General features: G+C 37.2%; 1 long non-coding RNA gene across 1 annotated transcript; it reads left to right on the top strand.

Annotated features, from left to right (window-relative positions):
- Positions 1–1,577: 1,577 nt before the first annotated feature.
- LOC126266358 (uncharacterized) lies at positions 1,578–2,160 on the top strand. Its single transcript, XR_007548763.1, has 2 exons — positions 1,578–1,691; positions 1,751–2,160. It is a non-coding gene; the product is annotated as an uncharacterized LOC126266358 (long non-coding RNA).
- The last annotated feature ends 14,292 nt before the right edge of the window (positions 2,161–16,452 follow it).

Here is a 16,452-nt window from a genome sequence, read left to right as displayed (position 1 = left end):
ACACGTGCAATTGTTTTCACATAAGGATATGTATTCAAAAAGCCAATGATCTGATCGATCAATATAAATAACTATAATGAAGTAGTAGAACAAGAAATGAAAGTATGATTTTAATATCGAGGTCAACTTGTTCTATATATATCGTGTCTCGATTATTGCTCTTAATAAACAGGTATACGTGTATGAAGGTACTCCGGTACGTATTAATTGCATTCGCAGTCAAATATGCACAGCGAAACAACAGCAGCAGCAGCAGCAGCGACGGCGGTGGTGGTGGTGGTGTTAGTGCATGATATAGGTGCGCGCGAAAATTATCATGAATATTAGAACTAGAAACCAAACAAATAAGACTGTTAAAAAATTAGAAAGGTTTTTAAAAAAACGTAACAGATGTAAAGGAAGAGTAACAGCAGCAACAAGAGCAGCAGATTTTGATAGAAACAACACGTGGATGGATGAGTTGGAGGAACTAAAAGAAAAAATAAGTAAAGAAAAATTTGATTATCTTTTAAATTTAGCACTGTTCTTGAGGTTTTGGCCAATTATTAGATACTTGTCAGAAATATAAAAGTAATAATAATAATAATTATAATTATGTACCTTACATTAGTAATGTTGGATTAGTTAATTTTAAAGAATTAATAGACATAAGTGATAGGATTTGGGATAAATATGCAGATTTTTTATGTCAAAGGAAACATTGAAAATGGTAGTTACCTTTTTGATTTTAATTTCCACTTAATCACTTGTATCCGAATGGTCGAGAACTGTTGTCATCCATGAAGTCTCTTTGTTGAATTCATTCTGAATGTCTTTGTCTCCTCTTTGGTTATTACGCGATGATCTTTTGTCCGCACAAAGTTCATCGACGTCAAACGAATGGGATCTATTTTTTTCAGAATCACTTGTTTAATTTTCTCAAAATTAATCAACTGAGAAGTGCCGTATGTTAAGGCGATCCCTTTCACCTTAAAAACATGTTCGATACATTGCTTCGCGTTGACCACACCGAGTATGCGAAATTTTTCGGTCCGCCCGAAACAAATTCCGTGATGTAGGAACCGATACCATATACCTCCAACTCATCGGTCATATCCCCAATGAATTTTCCAGTCGGGGGATCTGGAAAAAGGTTGTTTGACACATAGATAACGGAATCGGTATCGTAGTATAAAACACGTGTATCCAACATCTCTAGATATTCGTACAACTTCAAACGGGCCTGTGCTGTAACAAAAGCTGCAATTACCACATTCACAGTGGGCAGAGATTCCACAGCCTCGTCGGCGTACTCCCAGTTGATTACAACAGTTTGTTCATTAACAGGAGTTATACTGTTGACATTCTTCGACGGATGCGCAAGGAGATCAAAGCATTCCTGAGGATCGTTGACGATGGTTGTTTGGGGTTGGTTTTAGTGTTGTCCAAACTTTCCCCAGAACGAATTCACCATTAGTTTGGCGAGGGATTGAAGACCAGGGTTATTTTCGATGAGTTCCGGTGTTAGCTTCGGAGGCTTCCTGTTTAATTTTGATGAATTTATTCATCAATAAACGCAAATAGATAAATAAATAAAAAATAAATAAAATCAACAACAAACCATTTGTATTCTGAAGAATTAGTCAGTCTACAATTTTTATTTAATTCTTAAAATCATTGATAATATGGCACCCAGGACAAACTTGATTGAGGTGAGTTTTTAGCTTATTATATTATTACAGTTTACTTAAACATATATTTTCTTATATAGGAAAATTAGGACGACGATTGCGGCGGCCCTTCTTTTTTTGACACCGATTTTTACACAAAGACGGAGAATCTGCCGATCATCCGGTATCCACCTCATGGTCTCACTCGTGGGGAAAGAAAGGCATTTAGACGTCGCGAGGGTGAACGTCATCAAAGATTACGGAGGGAGGCGGAAGCAGATGCGGCAGCGGAGGACGCGGAGGTTGTGGCAGCATAGGCGGTGGCTAAGGCCGCTGTAGCCAAAGCCGAGGCGGCAGAGCGCCGCGCCGTTGAGGCTGCGGCGACACTTGCGGGTCTCCAAATAGAGGCTAAACGACTCCGCATCATTGCGAATTCGTCAAGTGCAACAGCGAGGGGAATGGCCGTCTCCCTCGATGCAAAAAAGACGAAATAAATAATATTTTACTTATTTATATTACATTGAGAAAAAAAAATAAAAATATAGGCTACAAATAAATTTGAATGATTTTTTTATTTTCCAATTACCTCACTGTTTGGAAACATCGGTGATAAATATGATGTACAGAGTGCTGAAATATCATTTCAATGTTAGTCATTGAGTATCGCGGTAATGGTTTATTAAACTCTGTTATTGACAACATACCGTTTAAATTACATCTACCATTTTATTAGTACTGTGGTCCTGGTACGAAATTGAAAAAAAGACTTGTGAGAGGTGATACAGGTATCAACGAGTTGGACAAAGCCTGTAAACGACACGACATTGCCTACGAGGAAAATAAATCGCTGCAGGACAGACTTTGTTTTGAAAAACGAGGCGTGAACCGTGTAAAATCCAAGAACGCTAATTTGGGTGAAACAGCAGCCGCGTGGCTTGTAACAACGGGAACGAAAATAAAAAGGGAGCTCGGAATGGGCCATCGTACACAACACCAATCAAAAATTTCATTCAAGAAAGACATAGTCGACAAAATCGATAAAAAGATTTTAAAATCGGTCGACATAAGACTTGATAGCAATTCACTACAAAAAATCGCTGCAGCGGCAATAAAAATGGCCAAAGTCAATACTAAACGAATTGGGGGTCAAGGAGGAATTCTGCCATTACTGCCAATTCTCGCTGGATTATCGAGTCTTGGAGCATTAATGGATGTTGCTGCCGGTGTGGCAAAAACAATAGTCGACGCGAAAAATGCAAAGAAGAATCTAGATAAACAAAAACGACACAATCAAAGCACGGAGCAAATAGGAAAAAAAGGTAGTGGATTGTACTTACGAAAAAACCCAAAAGGGTACGGTTTGTTCTTGGAAAAGATTCCAAAAAACTACCGATAGGATTGCCCGCACGAGCACTCTACAATCATGAAATAATCAAATTTGCCAAACAATTAAAAATACCCTATTTTAGGGGTATTAGGACCTTCGTGTCTTAAGAAAAACGAAAGTGTCGTCGTGAACCTGGACGATTCAACAAATTACAGAACTCACTGGGTTTGTTACGCAAAGAGAGGAAATCAAGTCAAGTATTATGATAGTTTCGGGGATTTACGACCACCGCTGGAGATAATTCGATACATGGGAAAAAATTGTCAAATTTATTACAATGTACACAATGAGCAGAAGTTTAACGAGTCATCCTGTGGTCGTTACTGCTTGAAATTTTTATACAATATAAAACAATGAATACTTTGTCATACTATAATAATAATAATAATAATAATAATAATAATAATAATAATAATAATAATAATAATAATAATAATAATAATAATAAAGAAAAATCATTAATTTTAATTGAGCTTTATTTAGTGGTATTTTACATACATTATCTTTTCAACATACACACACATACACACGCATTCACAATTGTTGTTGTTGTTATTGTTGTTGCATTTTCTATTATTTTGTGTTAAATAAGCAGTGAGTTATTACTATTACTCAGTCTTATTTGAAACGTTGTGAGAGCAGAGTTGTTGGGTTTTTCGGCAAAACGTCTAGAAACAGGATCACTTTACGAATCTGACTTATCTGTGGATATTATAAAGGTAAAAACATTACATATCGACTGTAACATTACCACGGGTGCGTTTTACAAGGACAGACCGACACACACCATCTACGAATTTGCATTGGACAGCAACCCTGGCTACGTGATTGACGAAACTCCAAGACATATTATCTCCCCGTAGTAAACAGGAATCAAATTTCAAACATTCCACTGCAGATTTTGGATCAAATTTTGAACCTGTTAATTTCCGAGGGGAGGAAATTATTATCCGATTGGAATTGAAAAAGCTCACGTAAAATGGATTTGACTTTCGATTACTATAATTCGGACAACAGTACAAATCCATCAGTATATGAAAAACCGTCATCGTGTGTGAATCAACATAATTATCAACAGCAAAAGAAGAAACAGAAACAGAAACTGAAGCAGAAGCGCAGGCAGAAGCAACGTTTGTCTCTAGACAATGTATTGCTTTTACAATCACTGGGTTACAATGTCGTCGTACAACCAGGTGTTCGAGGTCTACCGCAAACCACGGTACGACGAAACAATTCAAAAAATGGAAACTCGCACCTATTACCCATACATAAAATCGTTCAATAATAATGACGTTATTGAAATCTCCATAAACCAGAGGGATTCCTGGGTACTGATGCACGAGGCGGCATCTGTGATTGAAGGGGAGCTGAGAAGAGACGGAGGTGAAGGTGAAGTTTCACTGGTCAACAATGCTGGCGCATTTATGTTTGACAATATCACGTACGAACTAAACGGAAAAGAAGTGGACTCTGTTCGTACATCGGGAATCGTCTCCACAATTAGAGGATGTCTTTGTTACAATCAAATGGATAGCAATATTTTGAGTAAGGCAGGATGGTGTTGCCCAAACAATCTAGTTACGACCAAGAACAAGTCAACGTTTATTTTAAGAATACCACTGCATCATCTGTTTGGTCTATTTATCGACTATAAACTAGCTCAATTTGGTAAACACATCTTAAGATTGGTCAGAGCTCGAAGTGATCTAGATGCTATTGTGTGCAAAATCCTTGAAAGATACAGCACACACCTCAGCAGGTATCATCAAAATGAACAACATTTGTCTAAAAGCGCCCATTGTTGTTCTAAATGACATAATAAAACTGCTGGATTAGATAAAAAATGATAAACCTATACTTTTACCATTCAGAAGATGGGAATATCATGAACTGCCACAATTAACAACTGGATCAACGAAGGAAATTTGGGGTGTGAAAATATGTACGGCTGTGGAGAGTCCACGATTTGTAATTGTTGCTTTTTAATCGGACAAAAGAGAAAATGATTCGGTTGATACGACCGTCTTTGATAATATGAACGCATAGGAAGTACGTGTCGTGTTGAACGGTGAATATTATCCAGCTGAACGGCAGGGTTTGAATTATGCCAAACATAGTTAAACCGAATCACATTACAACTATAATCAGTTTTTTAACAATTTCAAACACGATGCATCCGAAGCAAAGCAACCTCTACTCGATTATTCAACGTTTAAGGATAATACCATATTTGTTATTGATTGCTCCAAAAGAAATACAGCACTGAAACTGGGCACTATAGATGTTAAATTGGAAATTGAATCGAGGGTCGCATTTCCCGAGAAAAAGGCATATTGCGTAATATGCCCGATTGTGTTTTGGAGTATCTACCGCTAAGTGAAATTGTACGCACTGTGACTTAAATATAAGTTGGATATCGGCATCACAATGTGAGTAGAACGAGAAAATATTTCATTGTGTTAACACCACAACGTCCACAACAGTAGGAAACACATGGAATCTAGCAAGCCTGTCGACGTCGACGTACCGGAGGACAACAACAACAATGTTGCAATGAATTGCTGGCGGGATGTTTTCGAGCATCCGTTTAGATTTAAAAATTTAAAATATAAACCTGTTGTTAAAATAATTACACCATGAAATGTATTGTAAAATTAATTGTGTGTACGCGTAGTAAAAGTATCATAATAAAAAACCAATGTAATAGAGACCGTTGTTATTCAAGAACCTCTTCGACCATCCTCTTCAGAACGACACAAAACTATTTTGTGGGAAAACTATTTTAATGAATGCCTAATGATTATCAACAATCCTAAATATGGCAAAGCAGTTTATCGTTATCGGTTCGACACAGAGTCGTAAACATTCTTCAATCAATTGTGGATGAGATAAGATTGTAACCACACGTTGGGTGGGAAAACTATTTTGTGAGAAAACTATTTTAATGAATGCCTAATGATTATCAACAATCCTAAATATGGCAGAGCAATTTATCGTTAGCGGTTCGACACAGAGTCATAAACATCCTTCAACCAGCTGTTGATGAAAATGACAACAATCAAACTCTGAAACCACCCTAGTGTGAGAAAACTATTTTAATGAATATACAATAATTATCAAGAATCGTAAATGTGTCTGAGTAGAGTATCCTTATCGGTTCGACATATGAACACACATCAACCCTACACCTAAATTATATTTTCATATTTCCGTATTTGTAATGAATTTCTATAAATTATCGTTTATCGTTATCGGTTCGACACAGAGTCGTAAACATCCTTCAAACAGTTGTGTATGGTAAGATTGTAACCACATGTTGGGTGGGTAAACTATTTTGTGAGAAAACTATTTTAATGAATGCCTAATGATTATCAACAATCCTAAATATGGCAAAGCAGTTTATCGTTATCGGTTCGACATAGAGTCGTAAACATTCTTCAATCAGTTGCGGATGATAAAATTGTAACCACACATTGGGTGGGAAAACTATTTTGTGAGAAAACTATTTTAATGAATGCCTAATGATTATCAACAATCCTAAATATGGCAGAGCAGTTTATCGTTAGCGGTTCGACACAGAGTCATAAACATCCTTCAACCAGCTGTGGATGAAAATGATAACAATCAAATTCTGAAACCACCCTAGTGTGAGAAAACTATTTTAATGAATATACAATAATTATCAAGAATCGTAAATGTGTCTGAGCAGAGTATCCTTGTCGGTTCGACATATGAACACACATCAACCCTACACCTAAATTATATTTTCATATTTCCATATTTGTAATGAATTTGTATAAATTAATTAGCCGTCTATATTTAACGTTTAGTTTCGAAATGTCATCGGTACCGAGCTCTTCGTCATCATTGTCGTCACCGTCGTCGTCGTCGTCGTCATCGCCGTCGCTGTCACCGATCATCAAGTACACCTTAGAAAAAATTGAAGAATTTATGCAAACGTGTATAGATCGGGAAAAAATCAATAGACTTGAACTGCTTAAAAATAAACTTGAGAAGGTTGTTAATGTGCGCGAGATTTACACTGAATCTTCTGGTACACATTTTGAATCATGTATTTGAGCTAATCCAACGACAGTCTGATGGAATCCGATACTGAATGTGTTTACATATTCCGTGCCGTGTACGATAGCAATCAACTGATGGGTTTAGAGGCTGAGTTGTCCCCACACGTGGTCGCATCATCACCGTCCTTATCTTCGATGTCCGATTCTTCAGAGGCAATAAATCCATCACACTGTCTACAATTTTTATGTAAACCAGAGAGTTTCGATAAACTTTTGATATGTACAATTGAAATGTTAGGCATTATAAGAGAGTTGCTCAAGAAATAACAATAAATTTTTTTTGCTGTAAATTTATCTTTTGTTTTTATTCCTTTGTAAAATACTTATATACCTAGTCAAAATTTTAAACTGCTTCAGTGTAAGACAAACCAATCATGCAGTACATACAACAGTGTCAAAAGATACCCATTGAAAATCTAGATTATCTTGATGACGAAGCAGCAACGGGTGTAAAAAACAGAAGGCATGATGAATTGTTACCCAAATCATTCAGAGCTCTGTTTATTTATCCAAATTGTGGAAAAACAAATGCATTACTGGCTTTAATTTATGATCCGAACGGAGTGCGTTTTGAAAATATTTACGTATATTCAAAAACTCTGTATCAACCAAAGTACAAACTGCTCGAATCCGTTTTAAATCGTGTCAAAGGAATTGAATATTTTCAGTTTAGTAACAAGGATGAGTTGATTGAACCGTCGGAAGCTAAATGCAATTCGGTATTTATATTTGACGATGTTATATGTGAAAAACAGATTAATTCGCTAGTACTACTCCATGTGTAGACACAAGAATATCGATGCCATGTTTGTAGCACAAACATACACCAGTGTATCCAAACAACTCATTCGCGACAACAGCAATGTAATTGTACTATTTCGACAGGACAGGAAAAATTTAAAGGTTGTGTACAACGAATATGTGTCTCCCGACATGGCGGACGAACGATTCAAGGTGCTGCGACTGTTGGATGGAAAATTATGGTAGTTTAGTGATTATTAAAAATTTTCCTCTGGACAATGGACGCTTCCGAAAAGGATTTGATCAATATATAAAAGTCTAAGTTTAACATACAACGGAAACAGTCATGACAATGTCGTCAAACAATACTCAGGTTATGCGTAAAGTCGATGAATTATCCCGCAACATACGAAAAAAATACCAGTTACTTAAACAGGACAAATTGGATAGTGAAGCACTGTTGGGTGAACTATTTACCCCAATCACCAAACCATTAGCTGAATTGACGGCCAAATTTAAAAATTCTACAAAATAAACCACACCGGCAACACAGCAAAAGTTGTACAGCGACCCACCACAATTGAAGAAAATCTACGACGACGACGATGACGACGATGACGTCTCCAATCAGCTAAAATCCGAAGGTGAAATTTTTTATTATCCGGAACAATCAACTTTGTCCAAGAACAGTAACAGTGATGGTTCGTCTACACTCCTTTGACTCGTGCATACTTGGACCTGTATTTAAATGACTCTAAAAATAGGGGGGTCGATAAAACGTACGATGCAGAAACGGACCGATGGTTGATTGGAAATTCTGAAATTAATTTCGATACCGAACTGGATCGTTTTACAATTGGAGGTCAAACGTACGACGGACGAAAGGGCATTTACGAGTTATTGTTTAAAAAACGCCCCGTTTTTTTTTACAAGACACGATACAAAAGCGTATTTAGAAATTTTAAAGTGTACTAATGTACATTGAAGAGATTATGTACCTAATGGCTCTATAAGAGGCACGAGCACGCTGAAATACAGAAAAGTGATTAAGCCGCTTATGGAAGTAGAGGAGGAGGAGGAGGAGGTGAAGTACGTCGACAACAACAACGACGACGACGACAATGACGAGTACCCTGTAATACGTTGAATAATCCCATCGAATACGTTTATTGGGATGATATAAACGAACTGGTACAGCGTCTAAAACTATTGGTTTCATCAAAACATGCCGGAAATAACGCACATGACAATGAGATTATTTCAATCATTGAAGAACTTAAAGAGAGTGGAATAATAAATTAAAAAAATTTAATGCATTTTAATCAGTGTACGAATGGGGCTGAACAAGTTCGGACAGTCCTCACGCAAACAGTTCAGCAATAAGGATCATAAAAATTGGATTCCCGTCTTACAACCCTTTGAGTTTACTCGAGACGGAAATATTGATTGTAAAAGTCGAAAATTGTGTAATGTCTTGGCATCCACGAACCTTCTCGACACAGTCAACAAGAAATATGTGGATAAAAGGTTTGAGGATCGTGAATACGAAATAATTGTTATAAAAGAGAGATTGGATAAAACTACAGAATGAATATCATGGCTCATGAACCGTTTAGACCCAGCGATACAATCAGATAATCAGTAAAGTGGAAATGAAACCCTTAAATCACACAGTTGACAGATGGCTAAACAGACTGCTACCACAGCAACAAAAACTACAACAATCGCAAACACCACAACGATAAAATTGACCTGGTAAATGAACTACATCGACCGATGCGTATAAATTTGCCAAGAAGACAAACCGTTGTTAAAGGATTGGATGATTTGTGACAATCGGATCTTGGAATATTGGACAAGTATGCCAAATACAATAGAAACTATAAATATATACTGGTGGTGATTGATTGTTTCTCAAAGTATTTATGGGTGGAACCATTAAAATCCAAGACGGGGACCGAGGTGGCGACCGAAAAATCTTCAAACTGATCAAGGCATCGAATATTTCAACAGTCCATTCGAGCGACTGATGAGGCAGTACACCATAAATCATTTCAATACGTTTAGTTGCAAAAACGCAGCGATAGCTGAAGGTGTAGTACGAACAATAAAGGAGAAATTGTATAAACATTTTTCACTGAATGGAGAATACAAGTGGTTAGACGTAATTCCTAAAATAGTGTCGGATTATAACAAAACGATGCATCGAAGAATTAAAATGAGACCGTCGGATGTGAACAAGGAAAATGAGGAACGTTTATACAGAGATGTAGTTTTCCGTCGGTGATTTTATACGAATTAGCAAAGCAAAACATGTGTTTGAAAAGGAATACACTCCAAACTGGACCGCTGAAGTTTTCAAGATATTCAAAGTGGAGCACAGCAATACGGGAACGTACATATTAAAAGATCTTGAGGGTACCATAATCAATGGTGGTTTTTATGAACAAGAACTGCAAAAGACAAAACACCCTGACCTGTTTTTAATCGAAAAGATTTTACGTAGACGGGGAAATTTATTACTCGTCAAATGGTTGGGTAATAAGAAAGAGGAATGGATTGACAAAAATAACGTTGTAGAGTAACCTGTAGAGACATGTTGAGATCCGTCGAGACCTGTTGTACAATTTTCTGGGAGTTAGTTGGGTGAGATTTCGTTATTTGTGTATGTGTATTGTGTAATTCGGTCCGTGCAGACTAAATAGTGAATAAAATTGTAATAAAAGATAACATAAAAAAGACAACGAAATGAACTTTATGGACTCTTGTGGAACAACGCTTGTGGATATTGCGGAACAAGGTATCAATTACAATACCGCGTCGGATCGCATGTAGAGGAACTTTCAAGTAGAAATATAAATGAGTTGTAGTAAATATTTTCATTGTCGCACATGTGTAAAAGTACAAAACTGTCTGCACGATATAAATTTACACAATTAAATATCGGATCGTAGGATAAACAAATTTCTTCGGATACTTTTTGAAATGTAACTGTTAGAGCATTTGTCAACATTGGCAACATCTAATGCGCAACCCCCTCCTTTTTACTTACTTTTAAGTCAGCTCGAGAGCAACACACAACGTTCAGATGCTCCGAGCAAAATAAACAGAAAAATCACAAACTTGGCAGTTTTACTAGTCCAGCACATACAAAACATTGGTCCTTCGAGCCGGATCTACGTGTACAAGATCATCAAGAAGCAAGGGCGAACGGAAAACACCTGTTCAACACACAGAAGAATACGTTGGCGATAAGTTCCGTCGTACCGAAAACAGCAATTAGTGTTCAATTGGCAACCGTTCCAGTTGAAATAACCAGTGCAGGCAAGTCAAGTTTGGATTTTGCATCGATTCCAGAAGAATTCCAGCAAGGGGAAGTCTAATCAACAATCATAGCAACATCAAGGTCATTTCAAAAACATACCAGGGTTTCAAGTCAAAAGGGCCTGCAATGCACGTGTCCACAACCATTGGTTTCAAGTCGAAAGGCCTGCGTAACACGTGTCTACAACCACTTGAGTCGGTAAGTTTGTTTCCCATCTACTACCTGCATGCACATTTGCCAATTTAAAAAATCACATTTGAAAAACAAAACGATCACAATGTCTACTGAAAGCATTAAGAAACTACAATGTAAACGTCGTACAATAAAAGGCAAGCTGACCAGGTTGCAAAATTACATAAACTCTATAGACACCCCAAACATTAATGACGAATTAATAGCACAATTAAGAATTCGTTTGGAAAAACATTCGTGTATATTAGATGAATTTTCTTTCATTTGCATAGAAATAGACTACCTCGAAGATAATGAGGATAGTTCTGAATTGGCGGAGTTTGAAGATTCATTCTATGACGTTACAACAAAAATTACTAGATTAATCAACGATTATCCCATAAATAATCAAACACAATCGAATAGGTCATCATCAGATACAGTCGCGAGCAATCCAATTACAGGTATAAAATTGCCTACAATAAATCTACCTTGTTTTAAGGGCCACTATGACGGTTGGCTAGAATTTCGCGATGCATTTAAGTCATTGATACATGCAAATCAATCTTTGTCCGACGTTCAAAAACTTTATTATTTGCGCTCGTGTCTTCAAGGGGATGCTGCTCATATAATCGAGTCCATTGAAATTACCGCATATAATTATGATATTACTTGGCAATTGTTGGAAGGTTTGAAAACAAATCCCTAATAATTCACAATCATATTAAAGTCATTTTCGATCATCCAAATATTACAAAAGAATCTCATATTCTATTGCGAGTTCTTTACGATTCTGTGACAAAAAACTTGCGTGCTTTAAAATCTTTAGGCGAATCTACAGATACGTGGGATACGCTTATAATCTATATAATCGCAACCAAAATGGACGATATTACCCGACGCGAATGGGAGATCGTTAACAAGGCACAAATTCCAAACATGGCGGATATGTATAAATTTCTAAAAGGGCGTTGTGAGCTTTTAGAAAAACTTGATCACGAAAGGTCTACAAAGCCAAAGAACAAACCATTCAAATCACACGCTTATATAACCACTGTGTCTGCCAAGGTCAGTTGTTATTATTGTAAAAAGGATCATGCAATTTACAACTGTACCAATTTTAAGGGGCTTTCAATAAATGACCCTATTGCAGAAACTAAAAGGCTCAAGCTGTGTCTAAACTGCTTAAGACAGGGACACAACACAAAAACATGCCATTCACGTAGTTGTCGAAAATGTGGCAAAAGGCACAATACCTTGTTACATATTGAGACACATGTTACCAGTGAAACTGTCACTAATACTGAAGTGCCAGTTACCATTTCTAATCATTCAGTGGCAAATGAACACAAGCAAGTCTACTTATCCACGGTTTTAATTCATGTAACTGATGCACAAGGCAACAACCAAGTTCTACGTGCATTACTTGACAACGGATCCCAAAGTTCATTTGTGACTGAAAGGGCTGTTAAAAGGTTAAACTTAGATAAACATAAAACCAATATTAAAATTTCTGGTATTGGTCAAACTGTACCGGAGATTCATCACTTGAGGCGAATATTAGGCAATGATAAGTTTACGTTTGAAGAGTTTTATACGGTAATGTCACAGATTGAAGCAGTTTTAAACTCGCGTCCAATAAGTCCATTATCAACAAATCCAGATGATTTATCTCCGCTAACGCCGGGTCATTTTCTAATTGGCAAATGTTTAACTTCAATTCCCGAACCTGTCCTTTCCCACATTCCTGTCAACCGACTCAATAATTACCAGCGACTGGATCAACTGAAACACCACTTTTGGCAACGTTGGCAAAAAGAGTACGTGTCCGAACTCCAAGCCAGGTTGAAATGGAAACAAGCGGGTCAACACATCCTCAAACCAGGACATCTAGTCATCATTAAGGACGATCAACTGCCCCCTCTACAGTGGGACGCATTCTTGAGTTACATCTTGGTGAAGATGGAGAAGTGCGTGTAGTTAGTGTAAAAAGCACAACCGGTGTGCTAAAACGAGCAATTTCGAAAGTGTGTGCGCTACCTTGTGATTGACTTTTCTATTATGACTCCTATTCTGATTTCCAATGTATTAATTATATTATTTGTCTATTGAAAATTGTATTTTCAAGGCGGGCGGCATGTTAGAGCATTTGTCAACATTGGCAACATCTAATGCGCAACCCCCTCCTTTTTACTTACTTTTAAGTCAGCTCGAGAGCAACACACAACGTTCAGATGCTCCGAGCAAAATAAACAGAAAAATCACAAACTTGGCAGTTTTACTAGTCCAGCACATACAAAACAGTAACTGATAAACTGGTCATCTCCTCCGGCTGCTCAGTTGAAATATTCTGAATAATTCGAATAAAGTTTATCCATTCTTCATTGTCAAAGGACACGTTGGCTTCATCTTCACAGGTGTTCACTCAGAGACTGACGATACTTAATCCACACTCAATTTCGTATTGGCAAACATGACTGAATTCGTGGGTGGTGCAAAACAGATGTTTTTCTTTCTGAATCTCTACTTGAAAGTTCCTCTACATGCGATCCGACGCGGTATTGTAATTGATACCTTGTTCCGCAATATCCACAAGCGTTGTTCCACAAGAGTCCATAAAGTTCATTTCGTTGTCTTTTTTATGTTATCTTTTATTACAATTTTATTCACTATTTAGTCTGCACGGACCGAATTACACAATACACATACACAAATAACGAAATCTCACCCAACTAACTCCCAGAAAATTGTACAACAGGTCTCGACGGATCTCAACATGTCTCTACAGGTTACTCTACAACGTTATTTTTGTCAATCCATTCCTCTTTCTTATTACCCAACCATTTGACGAGTAATAAATTTCCCCGTCTACGTAAAATCTTTTCGATTAAAAACAGGTCAGGGTGTTTTGTCTTTTGCAGTTCTTGTTCATAAAAACCACCATTGATTATGGTACCCTCAAGATCTTTTAATATGTACGTTCCCGTATTGCTGTGCTCCACTTTGAATATCTTGAAAACTTCAGCGGTCCAGTTTGGAGTGTATTCCTTTTCAAACACATGTTTTGCTTTGCTAATTCGTATAAAATCACCGACGGAAAACTACATCTCTGTATAAACGTTCCTCATTTTCCTTGTTCACATCCGACGGTCTCATTTTAATTCTTCGATGCATCGTTTTGTTATAATCCGACACTATTTTAGGAATTACGTCTAACCACTTGTATTCTCCATTCAGTGAAAAATGTTTATACAATTTCTCCTTTATTGTTCGTACTACACCTTCAGCTATCGCTGCGTTTTTGCAACTAAACGTATTGAAATGATTTATGGTGTACTGCCTCATCAGTCGCTCGAATGGACTGTTGAAATATTCGATGCCTTGATCAGTTTGAAGATTTTTCGGTCGCCACCTCGGTCCCCGTCTTGGATTTTAATGGTTCCACCCATAAATACTTTGAGAAACAATCAATCACCACCAGTATATATTTATAGTTTCTATTGTATTTGGCATACTTGTCCAATATTCCAAGATCCGATTGTCACAAATCATCCAATCCTTTAACAACGGTTTGTCTTCTTGGCAAATTTATACGCATCGGTCGATGTAGTTCATTTACCAGGTCAATTTTATCGTTGTGGTGTTTGCGATTGTTGTAGTTTTTGTTGCTGTGGTAGCAGTCTGTTTAGCCATCTGTCAACTGTGTGATTTAAGGGTTTCATTTCCACTTTACTGATTATCTGATTGTATCGCTGGGTCTAAACGGTTCATGAGCCATGATATTCATTCTGTAGTTTTATCCAATCTCTCTTTTATAACAATTATTTCGTATTCACGATCCTCAAACCTTTTATCCACATATTTCTTGTTGACTGTGTCGAGAAGGTTCGTGGATGCCAAGACATTACACAATTTTCGACTTTTACAATCAATATTTCCGTCTCGAGTAAACTCAAAGGGTTGTAAGACGGGAATCCAATTTTTATGATCCTTATTGCTGAACTGTTTGCGTGAGGACTGTCCGAACTTGTTCAGCCCCATTCGTACACTGATTAAAATGCATTAAATTTTTTTAATTTATTATTCCACTCTCTTTAAGTTCTTCAATGATTGAAATAATCTCATTGTCATGTGCGTTATTTCCGGCATGTTTTGATGAAACCAATAGTTTTAGACGCTGTACCAGTTCGTTTATATCATCCCAATAAACGTATTCGATGGGATTATTCAACGTATTACAGGGTACTCGTCATTGTCGTCGTCGTCGTTGTTGTTGTCGACGTACTTCACCTCCTCCTCCTCCTCCTCTACTTCCATAAGCGGCTTAATCACTTTTCTGTATTTCAGCGTGCTCGTGCCTCTTATAGAGCCATTAGGTACATAATCTCTTCAATGTACATTAGTACACTTTAAAATTTCTAAATACGCTTTTGTATCGTGTCTTGTAAAAAAAAACGGGGCGTTTTTTAAACAATAACTCGTAAATGCCCTTTCGTCCGTCGTACGTTTGACCTCCAATTGTAAAACGATCCAGTTCGGTATCGAAATTAATTTCAGAATTTCCAATCAACCATCGGTCCGTTTCTGCATCGTACGTTTTATCGACCCCCCTATTTTTAGAGTCATTTAAATACAGGTCCAAGTATGCACGAGTCAAAGGAGTGTAGACGAACCATCACTGTTACTGTTCTTGGACAAAGTTGATTGTTCCGGATAATAAAAAATTTCACCTTCGGATTTTAGCTGATTGGAGACGTCATCGTCGTCATCGTCGTCGTCGTAGATTTTCTTCAATTGTGGTGGGTCGCTGTACAACTTTTGCTGTGTTGCCGGTGTGGTTTATTTTGTAGAATTTTTAAATTTGGCCGTCAATTCAGCTAATGGTTTGGTGATTGGGGTAAATAGTTCACCCAACAGTGCTTCACTATCCAATTTGTCCTGTTTAAGTAACTGGTATTTTTTTCGTATGTTGCGGGATAATTCATCGACTTTACGCATAACCTGAGTATTGTTTGACGACATTGTCATGACTGTTTCCGTTGTATGTTAAACTTAGACTTTTATATATTGATCAAATCCTTTTCGGAAGCGTCC

The sequence above is a fragment of the Aethina tumida genome, chromosome 8 (genome assembly GCF_024364675.1).
Source record: "Aethina tumida isolate Nest 87 chromosome 8, icAetTumi1.1, whole genome shotgun sequence".
Lineage (NCBI taxonomy): Eukaryota > Metazoa > Arthropoda > Insecta > Coleoptera > Nitidulidae > Aethina > Aethina tumida.
The sequence above is the reverse complement of the archived record's forward strand: the minus strand, read 5'-3'. Positions and strand labels throughout refer to the sequence as shown.